This window comes from Euprymna scolopes, chromosome 35 (genome assembly GCF_053919585.1).
Source record: "Euprymna scolopes isolate OS-2025 chromosome 35, ASM5391958v1, whole genome shotgun sequence".
NCBI classification, from domain to species: domain Eukaryota; kingdom Metazoa; phylum Mollusca; class Cephalopoda; order Sepiida; family Sepiolidae; genus Euprymna; species Euprymna scolopes.
The window spans coordinates 61,066,913-61,079,045 of NC_136516.1; the positions used below are offsets into that span (position 1 = coordinate 61,066,913).

At 34.4% G+C, this 12,133-nt stretch overlaps 1 protein-coding gene across 1 annotated transcript in view; it reads left to right on the forward strand.

Annotated features, from left to right (window-relative positions):
- The first annotated feature begins 452 nt into the window (after positions 1-452).
- The window catches only part of LOC145259877 (uncharacterized), a 74,028-nt gene continuing 62,347 nt past the window's right edge, over positions 453-12,133 (forward strand). The window contains exon 1 of the mRNA XM_080117756.1: positions 453-634. The gene's annotated coding sequence lies outside the window, so the exon portion shown is untranslated. The remainder of the gene's footprint in view (positions 635-12,133) is intronic.

Here is a 12,133-nt window from a genome sequence, read left to right on the forward strand (position 1 = left end):
AACACCTTTTTCCATACTTACGGTGTTAAAGAGGGTGTGAGACGCCATCTTGAATTTTCCAATACATCGGTAAACACTGTATGTTTTTCGAGCTGAATAAACATGTTACATTGAATAAAAACACAAAAAATATATCCAGTTTGGCAGAAAAGTAACTTATCTTGCCTTTGATAACATTTATTTGTTATATATTTGTTTTTTGACAACTTTTTCGAATCTATGTGTATCTTTTGGGTTTGTATTACTGTACACAGTGTACAGTAATACAAACCCAAAAGTTTTTTAAAAATGTGAAATTTAGAGGGGTGGGGACTCTCGACAACGTCCACCCAATGACAACAACTTTTCGCTTTTGTATAAAAATGCAAGTTATTCTCTAAGAAAAGAATTATTATTAAACAAAGTTGTGATCGGATCGCCGCGGCGGAACTCTTTTAAAAAGGAGATCATTTTGAACTCGCTCAAGAGTTCCTGTTGTGTCGTTTACGAATTGCAATCCGATCATGCCGCCGACCAATTTAAAAAGAGAATCCGAAGACTGGAATAAGGATTTTTTCCGACTAAAACATATTGCATTTTTTTTACGAAACTTGGATATCCTCCCCGAAGCTTATTCTTCAACAGACACCAACAGGTAAAATGTTATTATTTAAAAAAAAAAAAAAAAAAAATGGGTTTGTATTACTGTACACACAGATTTGAAAAAGTTATCAAAAACAAATATATAACAAATAAATGTTATCAAATGCAAGATAAGTTACTTTTCTACCTAACTGGATAATTTTCTAGTGTTTTTATTTAATGTAATATTCAGCTATAAAAAAATTTCAGTGTTGGTAAAATTTTACGTTAAGGCCGTACGTCTGACGTTTGTATATAACAAATATATATATATATATATATATATATATATTTTTTTTTGTAGATTTCGGTGTGCTAAAAACGAATCCGAAAACCGTTTCCGTCGCAAAAAAAAATAGGTAAAACTATACAAACACCGTGACAGCGAATTAACCCTAAACCTTAACCCTAACCCTAACCCTAACGCTGTCACGGTGTTTGTATAATAATACCAAAAAATAGTTTTCATGATATGAAGAAATTACTTTTTCGAAAAGTGGGTGATCACTTGTCCATGTAAATTTAACTTAAAATTCATCTTTTGGGCTACCTGAAGGGGGCATTTTAGTGTTTATTGGCAAAAAGGTTGGTTCGATTAGTTTTTCTGGTAAATATCCAGATACGCTACAACAGAACACCGACCACTCTAATTTCTGACAACGAATCTGATAGTTAAACTTGGGGCAAATTTACCGTTTGCATAGTATTAACCCCTGAACCCACGAACTACTTTTCACCATTTTGCAGCTTCCGTTTACGCTACGCGCGCTGCAGCATAAACGACGGCTTGCTTCACCAAGCAAACTGCCTTCTCACATGGCGTATCAATCAAAATTTAATGACTTACAATTAAAGAAAGTACAACAAATTGGGGGACCATTTTTTTTTTTTTTTTTTTTTTTTTTTTTTTTTTAACATTTTGTCTCCCGTAGTTTTTAATGCGGTTTACAAAAATATAAGCACCAAACATTTTTGTTTTTCTTTTCTGCGGGAGGAGGATTCAATTATAGAACTTATGTTGCTTAATAGGTGCTTCTTCTTCTGCCGTTTAGTTAACCGTTTTTCCGTAAGTAACGCACACCATTTAACATTTTTCGAAGATTTTACTGTTTACATTCGGGGTGTTAAATGGTGTTCTAATTGGTAAATATCGGTGCGGCGTTACTTTTAGAAAATTTGAAAATTCTATGTTCCAGAAAAAAAAAAAAAAAATTAAATTACCCCCCCCCCCTCTGTCTCAAAATTGGAGTGCTTTCCTTTTCTTGTTTTATTTCTTTTTCATCTAATTTTAAATTTTCTACCCAGAAAGTGCTATAATGTATTTTTGAAAATTCGAAAATTCTATGTTCTGGAGAAAAAAAAAAAAAAATAAATTACACCCCCCCCCCCATAACTTGGTGTGCTTTTCTTTTCTTGCTTTATTTCAATTTAATCTAATTTCAAATTTTCCACGCGCGTAGCGTAGTTTGCTTTGTGAAGCCGTCGTTTATGCGTAGCGTAAACGGAAGCTGCAAAATGGTGGAAAGTAGTTCGTGGGTTCAGCTGGGTTAATACCATGCAAACGGTAAATTTGCCCCAAGTTTAACTATTAGATTCGTTGTCAGCGACCTATAAAAATGTGGTCGGTGCTGTAGCGTATCTGGATATTTACCGTTTTTCTGTTTTTATCTTTCAATAAAGACACGAGGAAATTAAAAAATAAAGAAAAATCGGTATTATTTTACTTTAAGGCCATGTGCGCGTGCTTGCGCGTACAAAATGGCCACCCGTGATAACATATAGAATTACATGGTTTAATTAATATTTGGAAAAGTACTTGTTTTTCGTCTAATTTTAATTTTTCGCCAATACTACACTGTGACCAGGCAGTTTGGTACGCAAGTAGCGTAAACGAAGGCTGCTGGGCTGTGAAATTGAAAATATTCCCAGAGTTCAGGGGTTAATACCATGCAAAAGAAATCAAACAAAAAAAACTTTTTAGCCAATAAACACACAAAAAAATGCCCCTCTCTCTCAGGTGGTAAGTTAAATTTACATCAAAAAGTGATCACCCACTTTTCGGAAAAGTAATTTCTTCATATCTGTAAGAAATTATCTTACCCGTTTTTGCCTATGGCAGAATGAAAGAGACTCAGAAAAGCAACAAAGGCTCACCTTAAATCCAAGAATAATTTTATTTACAAAAGGGTAAAAAAGGAGTCCATATTGCAAAAGAGTGCCCTCTTTAGCTTCTGCCAAATGGCGGGTAGTTCTTGCCTAGAAAGGCGATGGTAGTTGTAGTTCATGCATTGAAAGGCGATGGTAGATTTCTTCTTGTTGAAGATGCTGGTAGAATCGGCTGCTCGTAGAATTGGTTGAGGGTTTGAAATCCTTCCAGACTGTCGATATGAACAACGCACTTTGCGACCGATGTTCATAAATAATATGCCCTTTTGCGGGCAATGAAAATGGAGTAATTAATCCGTTGAACATTTTAGCCTCTGGCTAGTATCCGCATTTAAATGAGCGGAGAAATAAATGGGGTAGAACCATGTCTTAGTTCATTAGGCATAGAGCGAGATTACGCGTGTCGGCTTTGCTCGACATCATATTGAAATCTTGTTTTAGAACCGTGCCTTAGTTCAATAGGCACAAAGCGAGATTACATGTCCGTCTTATTCGGCGTCCTGTCAAAATCTTGGTTTAGAACCATGCCTTAGTTCAATAGGCACGGAGCGAGATTATGTGCGTCAGTCTTCTCTGACGTCCTGATGAAATCTGTTTTTTAGAACCATGCCTTAGTTCAATAGGCACGGAGCGAGATTACGTGCGTCCGTCTTATTCGGCGCCGAGTTGAATCTGTTTTTTGAAACACAAATTCCCGCCAATTCTGAATCCTCCTTAGCAACTGAACAACGCAATACCATTGGTTGAAATAATCGCGTGATTGTAGATCACGCGGTTATCGCCCTTGCATTCTGAAATTTCTAACATATCATGAAAACTTTCTTTTTGCGACGGAAACGGTTTTCAGATTCGTTTTTAGCACACCGAAATCTACAAAAAAATATTTGGTAAATTTTCAGATTAGGTCCACCTCCACAATTTTGTTTTAAATGACGACTTTTAGGCCCTCTTGCACTTTAAGTAAATGGAAATTAGGGAAATAAAAAAGGAACAACAGTCGTTTGACACCGGTTGAAAGAATGCAATTTGATTGGATAGAGAAATGAAATATTGATAAAATTGAAAAAGAACTGGAAAAGAATTTAATAACTAAGTATTTAATAATTAATAGTATTTTTAGAATTAAAAAAAAAATTTAAGTTAAGATAGAATTTAAGAATTGAAATTATTGTAAAAGAATATTTCCGCGTACAATATGTATCAGAGAACAATATCAGTTCTAATTATCTTTGTTTAGTTGGTAAAAAAAAATCTGTTTTATACTAAATAAAAAAAAATCTGTTTTATACTAAATAAAAAAAAATCTGTTTTATACTAAATAAAAAAAAATTAAAAAAAAAAAGAAAGTACTTCACGGGATACGTGGACCCTGCGTAAACAGTTTTCTTTTAATGAAATGCGCAAAAAAGTTTTTGGTACTGGTCGCGGTAAGAGTTCCCTGCCGAACACCCTCAAAAAACAATGACTTCTCCCCACACAGGCGCAAAGGACATGTTTTAGTTGCCATAGTAACAAAACGATCCTTAATTTTTATCGACATTGTTTTACTGTTTATGAATATTGAAATAGAATACATTACTACACATTTAATAATATCTCACTTTTAATCACTTTTATCGACTTTTTTAAAACTTTTTTTTTTACATTTTAATAGCATTTTCTTTTTAAATGACAACGTTAATGTTTATGAATATTGAAATAAAATACATTACTACACATTTATTAATAACTAGCGGGGGTACCCGGCGTTGCCCGAGTGTTTGTTTCCGGGACGGGGGTGGGGAGTTTTAAAAAATGTTATGGTAGGTAAGTAGGAAGGATCAAACCCGGAGTCATGAGTAAAAGTAGGAAAATAAAGTGTGAAAAAAAAAAAAAAAACATCTGCAACGTTAACAGTTCGGCCACCAAGAAAAGTCCATTCCAGTTGTTTAGGAAAAAAAAAAAAAACGACTACGGTAGGTCGGCACAAACGTGAAAATATAATGTGAATTATCCAGCACGCTAACCACTACGCCACAGAGCACTGCAGCTTAGTTTAGTGATTTTAAATAACTTCGCATGAAAGAACTACGAAGCCAAACCGGTGTTCTCTTCTCAACTGTTCCTTGTGAACGATCCCCAAACGGTGTTAAGTGGTGGCAGGGGGAGGAGGAATTTATTAGAGAGAAAATATTTTACCACTTCCATTGATCTTAACCGATTTTGGCCGTGACTTCTCAGCAGAAAAAGTATAGAAATCTAAGATTATCGAGGAATTTGAGAAATAATAAGCCTATAACACACCTCAGATATTGTTCTGCTGTTTGTGCATATTATATTTGCATGAAAAATCTTGATTTTTAATCTTATTAAGGTCAAAATCCGACGGGAAAAAATGAGTTCATTTTATTTATATAGAGATATCTCGCTTTTAATCACTTTTATCGACTTTTTTAAACTTTTTTTTTTACTTTATAATAACATTTTCTTTTTAAATGACAACGTTAATGTTTATGAATATTGAAATAAAATACATTACTACACATTTATTAATAATATCTCACTTTTAATCACTTTTATCGACTTTTTTTAACTTTTTTTTTACTTTATAAAGATTATAAAAAATTGTTTAGTTACTTTTCTTGGATTTGTATTACTGTACACAGATTCGAAAAAGTTGTCAAAAACAAATATATAACAGATAAATGTTATCAAAGGCAAGATAATTTACTTTTCTGCCGAACTGGATATATTTTTTGTGTTTTTATTCAATGTAACATTTATTCAGCTCGAAAAACATAGTCTTTACCGATGTATTGGAAAATTCAAGATGGCGTCTCACACCCTCTTTAACACCGTAAGTATGGAAAAAGGTGTTATAAATAAAAACCTTACAAAATACTATTAAAAACCCGCCGAATATATGTCAACCTATGTCACGGTAACATATATTGAGCGAGTTTTTAACAGTATTTTATCCAGTTTTTTATTTATAACATCTTTTCCCACACTTACCGTGTTAAAGAGAGAATAAGACGCCATCTTGAATTTTCCAATACATCGGTAAACACTGCATGGGTTTCGAGCTGAATAAATATGTTACATTGAATAAAAACACGAAAAATATATCCAGTTTGGTAGAAAAGTAAATTATCTTGCCTTTGATAACATTTATTTGTTATATATTTGTTTTTTGACAACTTTTTCGAATCTGTGTACAGTAATACAAACCCAATTATTTTAATATTCATTTTAAGAAAATGCTATTAAAAAAGAAAAAGTCGATAAAAGTGAGACATAAACAGTAAAACGTAGTCATTTAAAACAAAAGAAAAAGTCGATAAAAGTGACACAAACAGTAAAACAGTAAAAAAAAAAAGATATTGTTAATAAATGTGTAGTAATGTCTTTTATTTCAATATTCAATATAAGAATAATTTCAATATTTCATATATATAATATTTCAATATAAGAAAAGAAAAAGTCGATAAAATTGACACATAAACAGTAAAAAAAAAAAAGATATTAATAAATGTGTAGTAATGTATTTTATTTCAATATTCATAAACATTAACGTTGTCATTTAAAAAGAAAATGCTATTAAAAAGTAAAAAAAAGTTTTAAAAAAGTCGATAAAAGTGATTAAAAGTGAGATATCTCTATATAAATAAAATGAACTCATTTTTTCCCGTCGGATTTTGACCTTAATAGGATTAAAAATCAAGATATTTCATGCAAATATAATATACACAAATGGCAGAACAATATCTGAGGTGTGTTACAGGCTTATTATTTCTCAAATTCCTCGATAATCTTAGATTTCTATACTTTTTCTGCTGAGAAGTCACGGCCAAAATCGGTTAAGATCAATGGAAGTGGTAAAATATTTTCTCTCTAATAAATTCCTCCTCCCCCTGCCACCACTTAACACCGTTTGGGGATCGTTGACAAGGAACAGTTGAGAAGAGAACACCGGTTTGGCTTCGTAGTTCTTTCATGTGAAGTTATTTAAAATCACTAAACTAAGCTGCAGTGCTCTGTGGCGTAGTGGTTAGCGTGCTGGACAATTAACATTATATTTTCACGTTCGTGCCGACCTACCGTAGTCGTTTTTTTTTTTTTTTTAATTTTTTTTTTTTTTCCTAAACAACTGGAATGGACTTTTCTTGGTGGCCGAACTGTTAACGTTGCAGATGTTTTTTTTTTTTTTTTCACACTTTATTTTCCTACTTTTACTCATGACTCCGGGTTTGATCCTTCCTACTTACCTACCATAACATTTTTTAACCCCCCCCCCCGTCCCGGAAACAAACACTCGGGCAACGCCGGGTACCCCCGTTAGTTATTAATAAATGTGTAGTAATGTATTTTATTTCAATATTCATAAACATTAACGTTGTCATTTAAAAAGAAAATGCTATTAAAAAGTTTGAAAAAAGTCGATAAAAGTGATTAAAAGTGAGATATTATTAATAAATGTGTAGTAATGTATTTTATTTCCATATTCATAAACAGTAAAACAATGTTGATAAAAATTAAGGATCGTTTTGTTACTATGGCAACTAAAACATGTCCTTTGTGCCTGCGTGGGGAGAAGTCATTGTTTTTTGAGGGTGTTCGGCAGGGAACTCTTACCGCGACCAGTACCAAGTTTTTTTCCCACTTTCTTCATATTCATCTCATAGACCTTTTTTTTTTTTTTTTTTTTTTTTTTGTCATGCGTGTATTTATTTATTTCTAAAACAATCATTTATTAACAAAAAATTCTGTTTTCTAATATTGTCAATTTCAGTATCGTTTCTTTTTGTCATTTCTAATTAATTAAAATTATGCCTAAAAAATTGTCTTTAAAAAAATCCTGCATTAATAAAAATAATCTTTTAAAAAAAATTGTTTTCTAATATTGTCAATCCATTTTAGTTATAAAATGACGTCATAATTTCTCTATCCAATCAATTGCATTCTTTCAACCGGTGTCGAACGACTGCTGTTCCTTTATCTTCCTAATTTCCATTTACTTAAAGTGCAAGAGGGCCCGCGTAAAAAAGATGGCCGCCAAAGAATACAATGCATAATACAACTTTTTGTATCTCTGTAATTACTTATTTCTACAAGATTACAATGCGATTTCCGTATCTAGCACAGAAAACTTATAAAAGTCGTCATTTAAAAGAATTATGGAGGTGGACCTAATCTTGAAAAAAAAAATCAATGTGTTATTTAAAATGTCCGCCATGTATTCATGCACCTTGTGAAACGTCAAGTGACTACGTGTGCGCGCTCAGTTTAGTAAGAAAGTTAAAAAAAAAAAAAGAAAAAAAAAATGAATATAATTAAGAAAGTGAAAAAAAAAAGATTGTCCGTTTCAATGTCAGAAAGCGAAAAAATATCCGGAAGCCGAAAAATGTTTTTTGGGTCATGTTTTGGCTCCGTTTGGCTCTTTTCGGTGTTTTTTTTTTTTTTTTCCTTTTTTTCTTTTTTCCTTTTTTTTTTTCCTAAATGGGAAACAAGATGGCCGCCAGCAAAAACAATAGTAGTTACGTTGGATCCTGAATGTCTTCAAATATGGATAACTACTTGTTTGCGCAAAAAATGAATGCGATATTCGTCTCAACATACCCGAAACCTATAAAAGTCGACTAATTAAAGGTGAATGCCCAGGGGTCGGTAAACTAAAAAAATACCAAAATAAATAATAAAAACAATAATAAAGAATGAATAAAAATAAAGCAAAAAATTTTGGTGTCGGGCGAATTATGGAAAATTTCAATTTTCCCTATTTTGCACTCCTTGACTCGTGGTGAAATGACATTATTTCGAAAGCCATAAACATAAAAATATACATATATGCACTCCCTCCCGTCCCCATCTTAAGAATGGCTTTCGAAATAACGTTATTTCAGCACAAATACCGAACGTTTTATTAAAAAACAAAAAGCAGGCGAAAAAGTTTCAAAAGCCTGTGGGGACCTTTTGAACGGCAGATGTCACCACTTGTGTGTGTGGGGGGGGGGGTCAACATTCACCGATGACTAGTACCACGCACCACGGTCATGATGTGAACATAGGTAAATGTTTCCCAACCCCTAATAAAAATAAAAAGGTTGTCAGAAATGGCATTAAGACAAAGGCGAATTTTAAAAGTTCAATATGACTTTTATTTAACAATAGAAAAAAGGCGAATGACAATGTTGTATTTTTGTGTGCATGTGTTGATTCAGCATGAGAAGGTAATAAAGTTAAAATGTTCAGCAAAGGAGTATTACTTCTCACTGCTCTGGTATTTCCATGTGGAGAAGTTTGATGAATGATGCACGCAAAGGTGGTTGTTTAACGTCGAAAAACCCAATGGAGTCGGCGATTACACCATGCTGGTTGATTGACTGTGACTTTGGACTCGACTGACTGGTTATGGCATGTTTGCCCCCTTTTATCATAGATAGACCAGCTCCCAGAGAACTGTTAGGGAAAATATTTTAAAATTCTCTTTTCTTGCAATGCGATTGGCTAAAAACACATCCCTGTAATGTCAGGTACTTTCAACTACGTCTGATCCTGCCGAGAAAGCCACTATTACTAAAATTTCTGATTCTATTGGTTCTCGTATGGGGTGTGACTCTGTACAATTTTCTGTTTCTCTTCCTGCTCATAGCAAGTGTTACAACTGTGGAAGGACATGTCACTTTAAGGATGATCGCCGTCATTGTCCTGCCTGCGATAAGGTATGTCGAAACTGTGGTAAACTCGGTTATTTCTCCAAAGTTTGCCATTCTGCTATGCTCACACCTTCACGTTCTACTTCTGCTATTATGGTAGCACATGCTAAAGATGGTGATAGGTGCCCTCCCATTACTAAAATTGTTGAATTAAAAGGAAGAAAATTATCTGTTCTCATAGACACCGGCAGTTCTGATAACTTTATCCATGCTTGTATTGTTAAGACAATGAAGCTGTCTACTTCAAAACGTAATACTGTAATTTCCATGGCATCATCTGCCGTTTCCCTCAAACTATCTGAATATTGCATGGAGAATATTTACTTCAATGGTTGCAAGTATAAAGAAATTGACTTTACAGTGCTTCCTGATTCCTGTATGGATATTATACTCGGAGTGCCTTTTTAAAACTACATCAGGGTATCACTATTTCTTTTGGTGGACCTCAGAATATTCTAAAAATCTGCGTCCTAACCAAGATAAGCTGTGCCCCTTTGAAATTGTTTTGAAACTTAACCCCTGATTGCAAACCTATTGCTACTAAATCCCGAAATTACCATGCGGACGATGCTCGATTCATTGAAAAGGAAATTCTACAACTGCTTGAGAATGATGTAATTGAAACAATTTATTCACCATGGCATGCTCAGATTGTTGTGACTTTGTCGCTTAATAAAAAGAAATGATTGGTAGTTGATTTCTCCCAAACTATTAAGCATTTCACCTTACTTGATGCGTACCCTTTGCCTCTGATTGAGGATCTCGTGAACCAAATAGCCCAATATCGTATATTTAGTACAATTGACTTATCCAAAGTGTACTACCAGATCGAAATTTGTCTCAAAGATTGGCCCTACATGACCTTTCAAGCTGGAAATCATTTGTACCATTTCAAAAGAATACCCATGGGTGTCACTAAATGGGTTTCTGCTTTTCAACGGTTTATGAATTCTTTCATTTCTGACAACAAATTATCTGGAACTTTTTCATATATAGATGATAGTACTATTTGCGGTAAAACTCAGGAGGAACATGATGTTAATTTGTCATGTTTTTTTAAAGGCTGCCTCGACATCTAATCTTGAAATAATCCAAGAAAAATCAGTTTTCACTTCATTCCATCCATTTGCTTGGTTACCAAATTTGTAACGGGACTATGCAACCAGATCCTGAGCATTTGAAACCTCTTTTACAAATGCCTCCTCCTTCCAATTGCTGGGAAGCACTTTACTATTGTAACAGACCAGCAAGCCGTATCTTTTATGTTTAAACCTGCTAACCGAGGAAAAGTTAAAAACAATAAAATTATACAGCGGAAAATGGAACTTCTCCCGTTATCATACGACATAAAACAGTCTCAGAAGTGAAAACATTGTTGCTGATGCATTATAGAGAGTATGTGGTGCTGCTACTTCTTCCTTGGAGGAACTAAAGTTACTACACATTAATACATCCTGGAGTACAGCGCTTTTGGCATTTTGTAAGGTCACAAAATATGCCATATTCAATTGATGAAGTCTGGCGTGTGACATCTGAATGTAAGACTTGTGCCAAAATAAAACCTCAATTCTACTAATAATACACTGATCTGTTCTACTGCTCCCTTTCAGCGCCTCTCCATAAACTACAAAAGACCTGTCCCGGTATCTTTGTTACATATTTATTGTCGTCAATGAATACAGTCGATTTCCTTTTGCTTTCCCTTGTCGCGATTGTTCTTTGCAAACCGCAATCCAGTACCTGACAAATATTTTCTTCATATTCGTCTGGTGCTACCAGATCAGGCTGTCCTTTGGCTTCCTGAGACGAAATGCACCTACATTGATGTTTTTTGTTTTCTGATCTTTTTGTAAAACTTAATTTTGTTCTGCAAAAACAAAAACAGCCCCTCTCCCTCCCCTTTTTATTCACCCCCCACTCCCAGACCCTGTCAGAGGAGTATCAGAATACACCGACTGCCCCCCTGCAGAGAGTAAAAGTTCCTCAATGGGGCCACCTGTTAGCTGTAGGTGGCGACCCATAATGCCTTAGAACGGGATCCTGGTGGCTGAGCACCTCATGACCTTGGAACCAAGTGGCCATGAGTTAGCAGCACTCCACTTTGGCCCTTACTTCGGCTAGACGGGTGGTCAGGCAGGCTTGACCTAATCAACCGGCTAGTCATGACAGTCCCTAATAATAGTAAACCCCCACAAAAAGAGAAATACAAACACATTACACTTATAAAAAAAAAAAAAAAAAACACACACACACACACACACATACTATCATTAGAAGGCAGTGGCAAGGGCCAATCAGATGGTGAAAACTGATGCTATTGACAACTAACCCTTTCTAAACCTTGCTGGATCTGAGGAAATGAAAATCATCATAAGCAGCTATACTCACTGTTTGAGTATATCATCATTGTATACCTGAGATGCTTGGGCGAATGGGTCCCCTCCCCCCCAACCATCTCCTAATTTAGGGCTCCGAGGAGGGTGGGGAGCAAGAATGATAAAAAAAAACAAAAAATATTCTATGGCTTCCAAAAAAATTAAGACCCCATCCAGAAAGTGATGAAGATGAAAACACAAACTTTCCGGAGTATATAATCTTGGAATCGCAAGATAACACACAAATAACTAAAATGTCCCCATTCAAAATCGAAA